The following is a 6082-nucleotide window of genomic DNA, read 5'->3' as shown; positions in this document are numbered from 1 at the left end:
TGGTTAGCAGTCAAATGCCTCAGGCACTACACCACCAAAGGTCCTTTGCTCTAAGACAGAAGGATATATATTCTGTCAGCTGCTGGGAGGACTGTTGGCAGAGAGCTCTCAGCTGTCAGCCTTCTCTGGGAATTGCTCTCAGCTGAAGAAAGTGACCTAGTCCAAGTTTATGCTCCCTTCCTAGATGTAGCTAGCATCCAAGGATGAGTCAATGCCGAAGTATAAAGACTATGCTCCTTTTCCCAACTGGGAACAACTCTGGAAGATCATTCCAGAGTCAGAACTCCCTGTGAAGTCAGCTAAGGCTTTGTTGTAACTGCATTGCTGCCCAATCTCTCCCTTTGTCCAATCTTGCTTCCTTTACTTGTTCCCACGAGTATTCATCCCAGGAACATGTTCCAATGAATTTTTGCCTGATTTATAGGCTACTTTCTAGGGAATTAAGCAGCTCTGTTGGCACTGTTGTTAAAGCATTGGGCCGCTAACCAAAATGTTGGTGGTTCATAAACCACCAGCTACTCTGTGTGTGAAACGTGAGGCAGTCTGCTTCCGTAAAGGTTTACAGCTTTGGAAACCCTATGGGGCAGTTCTACTCTGTCCTATCAGGTCCCTGTGAGTCAGAATTGACTCAATGGCAGTGTTTTTTCTAGGCAATTTAATTTGTAACAATCATGTTGAAGGATAATTATTCACGGGAAGATATTCATAATATATTGCTAAGTAAAGGAAGCAGACCAGCCATTTCTAGCAATATGCCAACTAAATTAACTGAAAGCCCCTCTGATTCAAACTTATACAAGTGCGAGGTAAAATTACAAACATTCATTTAATTGCATAGTTGAGCTCACAGGAAATAATGGAAAACTCCCAGATGCCAGAAATGAAAAGGAACCAAATAAGAGTGGCACTCTTGTGAGTCAAAGCTGTGGTTGCCCTAGGAAGGAAGTTTCAATTTTTAATGCCCACAGTGATAGCAGATGAGGTCTTGAACTGTGCCCCTGCAAGAGTTTTACCTTCAGTAAATGAGCGAAACAAAACAACAACAAATCTGCACCTTTGGCTTAGGGAAACAAAAAGGGGGCGTATCTGTCTTTAAGCCCTACATGGAAGAAAAATTTCCTCTCAGGATTAAAACACAGGCTTGGGACTCAAGGTGGGTTTTAGGTTTTAATTTATACTACCTGCATGACTCAGGAACCCTCACCCTGAGACTCTTGACAGAAGCAAAGGTAAAATTGCTTTGAAGATATACTCCCACAACCCAGACCACAAGGGATTTTCACATAATTTATTAAAAGCCCCATTAAAGTAGTGCACACAATAGAGAAGCGAAGAGTAAATTATCTACCATGAGAGTCAGTGGCTACAATCACCAGCAAAATTAGGATCCTGAAAATTATTGAATTGGGGAATAGATTTGAGAAAATTATCCAGTATAAAGAATAGTTGTTGTAGTTTTTAGGTGCTGTCGAGTTGGCTCCAACTCATAGTGACCCTCTGTCCAACAGAACAAAACACTGCCCAGTCCTGTGCCATCCTCACAATCCTTGCTATACCTGAGCCCATTATTGACAATGTTTCAGAGCTATTCGTAAAGTTTTCCAGTACTGTATCAGACAGTGTTTCACTGCTATTCATAAGGTTTTCACTGGCCAATTCTTTGAGAAGTGGACAGCCCCTTCCTTCTTCTGAGTCTGTCTTAGTCTGGAAGCTCTACTGAAACCTGTCCACCATGTGTGACCCTGCTGGTATTTGAAACACTGGTGGCATAGCCTCTAGCCTCACGGCAACATGCAAACCACCACAGTATGACAAACTTGACAGATGATTGGTGGATAAAGAATAGAGGGAGATGGAAACTATGACAGAAAGGCTAAAAGTCATTGAAGATAGAATGAAAGATCTAATCTATAAGAGGAGTTCCATAAGAAAAAAATAGAGAAAATGGGGAAAAGAATTGCTTGAAAGATTTCAGAAGCACAAATATATATTTTATAAATAAAGTAAATCTATATTCAGACATATCATAGTCAAACTGTAGAACTCCAAAGACAAAGAGAAAAAAATCTTAAAAATCATCAGAGAGAAAAGACAGATTAACTACAAAGGAACAATAATGAGATAGAAAATAGACTTCCAAATTACAACAGTACAGACCAGAACACAGGAAAATAATATCTTCAAAGTTTTAAGGGAAAATAACTGTTAACCTAGATATTGAAACTCAGCTAAATTATTATTCAAGAGTTAGAGCAATAAAAATAATTCCAGAAATGAACTGGGAGAATCAAGAATTCACAAACCCTTGCAAAGAACTACTAAAGTACATACTTTAAAAAGTACTGATATGAAAAAGGAATGGTGAACAAAGATATTGGTTAAAATTGTTTGGCTTCTAGCCAAACAATAGACAGGTGTAAAAGGTGAACATTTACGCCAGGTAGATATATTCCTCACAACAATCAACCATGGACAATCAGAAGGGTAGTATTTGCACAGGAAGATAGCTTCTTCTTCTTGTTGTAAGTGCCATTGAGTCAGACCCAACTCATAGCAACCCCTCCTTGGGTTTCTGAGGTGGTATCACTACGGAAGTAGATTTCCCAACCTTCCTTCCCAGGAGTGGCTGGTGGGTTTGAACAGCCAGCCTTCTGGTTAGCAGTCAAGTGCCTTAGGCACTAGGCTACCAGAACTAGGTGCAGAAATGCATAGGAAAGGACACAGGGAAAAGGTGACCACAGGAAGTGGGAAGAGAGTTGTTGCATTATGGGGATTGTGATCTGATCCATGCCACGAAGCAAAATGTGTATGAACTGTTGTATGGAAAATGAATTTGTCTTGTAAACTTTCACCCAAATCACTATTAAAAAAAAATGTAGGTAGACCTAAACAAGCATTGACTGTACAAAATAATAATGATCATGACTAATTTGGGTATATAAAACAAAGTGGGAGAGGCATTGTAGGGTTAAAACTTTCTAAGTCCCTACACCCACTCCTCACTTTCTAAATGGTTAGGTTCCAAAGACCAGGTCATTATGCAAAGATCAGTGTTATGCATGAGTTCAGGGTTGCACGCCCACTGGGCACCCTTGGAGTGTTTCAGAATGTGTATGGCTCGGCATCCCCATCCCCACCATGCCTTCCTCACCCACATGGAGCTCACGGAGTGTGGGTGGCAGTGGTGGTGGTGACCTGGAGTTGCTCTCTGCCTCTGGAAGAGCAGGGGCCCATCATCACCTGGCCACCCTCCAGGCCTCTGGGCAGCCCCCTTGCCTCACCTCTCCACCTTCCCACTTCACCAGGTGAGGAGACAGCCTCAGTGGTGAGCGACTACCTAGGCCTGGCGGAATCTGAGGAGGTGGCAGGGAGGCTTCTCTGAAAGAAGAGACTTCCAAGTTCCCTGCCTGACTCCTACAGCCCCTTCTCCCGCTGCCTCCTCAGAGGCTGAGCCAACCCCGCCTCCTGCCCACTACCCGCCTCCAATGGCTGCAAGGTCAGCCAGGATCCTCCGCCCAACCTAGGCAATATGCAGGAGGCCCGTGCAGCCTCGCTCCCTCCTCCTTTTTCTCCCCTACTCTCACATTACAAAAAGAAAAAAGAAAAGAAACTCACTGCCATCGAGTGGATTCTGACTCAAAGTCATCCCCACTGGGGAGTATATTGCCCTATCTTTCTTCTGTGGAGTGGCTGGCGGTTTGAACTGCTTACCTTCTGGTTAGCAGTCGAATGCCTTAGGCTCTGAGCTGCAAGTTGTTGTTGTTGTTATGTGCCATCGAGTAGGACCTGACTCACAGCGACCCCTCCTTGGGTTTCCAAGGCAGTATCACTACAGAAGTAAATTGCCTCATCTTCCTTCCAAGGAGTGGCTGGTGGGTTTGAACCGCCAGCCTTCTGGTTAGCAGTCAAGTGCCTTAGGCACTATGCTACCAGAGCTCCTGCGCTGCAAGAGTTCCTCCTTATTGTACAAAGATGGAGACTAGATTTTTTTTTAACCATTGTCCTAAATCTAAATGTCAGATAAGACAGTTGATAAGGGAGGAGTAGGTGTAATTGATTTAAGGAAGGGTGAAACAAACTATTAAGTACTCTCACACATTTTATATTTAAAAAAGAAAAAAACAGAAACAATGTATAACTTCCAAACCAGTAGGAATTTTTTTAAATTGATCAATGGAGGGGGCAAGAAAAGAGAAAAAAGCGTAGAAAAAGAATAATAAAAGAGGCATTCCATAACAAGATGATATAAATAAATCTGAATGTGTCATATACCACAATAAATATAGTTGGACTAAAACTTACAAGTTTGAAACTGAGTAAAGTCAAAACTACCGCCCCCCCAGTTAAGTCAGATAATTAGAACAGATGGGACCCCAGCTGGGAATAAATAAGTAAATGTAATTACCCTCAACAATTTCCCCACCCCAGTTAAGACTAATAGGACCCCGGTTGGAGAGAGATGAATAAACACATAGAACCCCGGTTGGAAACAGATGAGTAAACACAATAAGCTCAGTTTTTTTAAGAACGGAATGGAACAAAAAACATTCTTTCTATTTCCTTAGGTACAGGTGATAAACACATTAATGTGTCTTAGAAAACAACTTGAAAATTAACTCTGGCCCACAGACATGCGCAGTGGGACAAAAAGGAACAAAGTTACTGGGAACTAACACTCTCACCTCTGCCTACCCCCGGATCAGCTGATGACAGGAAGCCGGTGTGACTCATCCTTTGCGCAAGCGCACTGGATCAAAACACTACTGTCCCTTTAAACTGAGGTGAAGGAAATTTCAGCCAATCGTCAACCATCTCACGCCCAAATTCCTGAAATTTTTATGAATATGCATAACCTCTTCTGAAACCTACAAAACTGTAATTCAATGGAGTTTCGGAGAGTCAGATCTGGGTACGGGTACCCCTGACTCCTTGCATTGCCGCTTTGCAATAAATAATTTTCTCTCCTCTTAATCAGTTGGTATGTAAACTGTTTTGGCTTGACTGCACACCAGGCAGGGACCCGCATTTGGTCCTATTTCAAGTTTAAAGACAGAATCTTGGTTGGATTTTAAAATCCAAATTTACCACATGCTGTTCATGAAACATAAAGTTATAGAAAACTCTCACTGCAGCCAAGTCAGATCTGACTCATAGTGACACCTCCTTGGGTTTCCGAGGTGATATCACTAAAGAAGTAGATTGCCCAACTTTCCTTCTGAGAAGTGGCTGGTGGGTTTGAACCACCAACCTTCTGGTTAGCAGTCAAGTGTCTTTGGCACTATGCCACCAGAGCTATGCCAGGGAATTACTAACTAAAGGTGATGTAGCTAAATTAATGTTAAGCAAAACATACTTTAAAGCAAAAAATATTACTAGAGATAAAGAGAATCATAACATACTGATAAAAGAAAAGATATAGCATTCTAAATCTGTCTGCACCTAAAAATTCAACCTCAAAATATATAAAGCAAAAACTGACAGGATAACAAGGAGCCACTGACAAGTCTCTATCAGTGGTAAATTTTAATACACTTCTCACAGTGTTAAGGAGCTTTGGTGGTGTAGTGGTTAAGGCATTTGGCTACTAACCAGAGGGTCAGTAGTTTGAACCCACCAGTTGCTCTGAGGAAGGAAGGTGAGGCAATCTACTTCCGTAAAGATTTATAGCCTTGGAAACCCAATGGGGATGCTATGAGTTAGAACTGATTCAATGGCAGTGAGTTTGATTTTGGGCGATTGGACTCTCAGTGTTGATAGATAAAGCAGACCAAAAATTAAGACAGATGGAGAAGATTTGAACAACATTATTAAAACCTTGAATTAACTGACATACATGGAATTCTGTACCCAACAATTACAGAATACTTATTCTTTTCAAATACACATGGATCATTTATCACACTCTCTTACCATAATGCAATAAAATAAGACTTCAGAAACAAAAAGATATATAAAAAAGGAATACGTTTGGCATGGGTAGACAGGTGGATAGATGGGTGGACAGGCTGAACTATTAGGTATGTCTATACAGCAGGGAGTGTACCCAAGACCATGTATAGGGTTGGCAGACAATGTTCCTATA

Source organism: Orycteropus afer, unplaced genomic scaffold (genome assembly GCF_000298275.1).
Source record: "Orycteropus afer afer isolate SDZICR_OR568_19922 unplaced genomic scaffold, OryAfe1.0 scaffold00336, whole genome shotgun sequence".
Taxonomy (NCBI): Eukaryota; Metazoa; Chordata; class Mammalia; order Tubulidentata; family Orycteropodidae; genus Orycteropus; species Orycteropus afer.
This window is presented reverse-complemented; position numbering follows the sequence as displayed.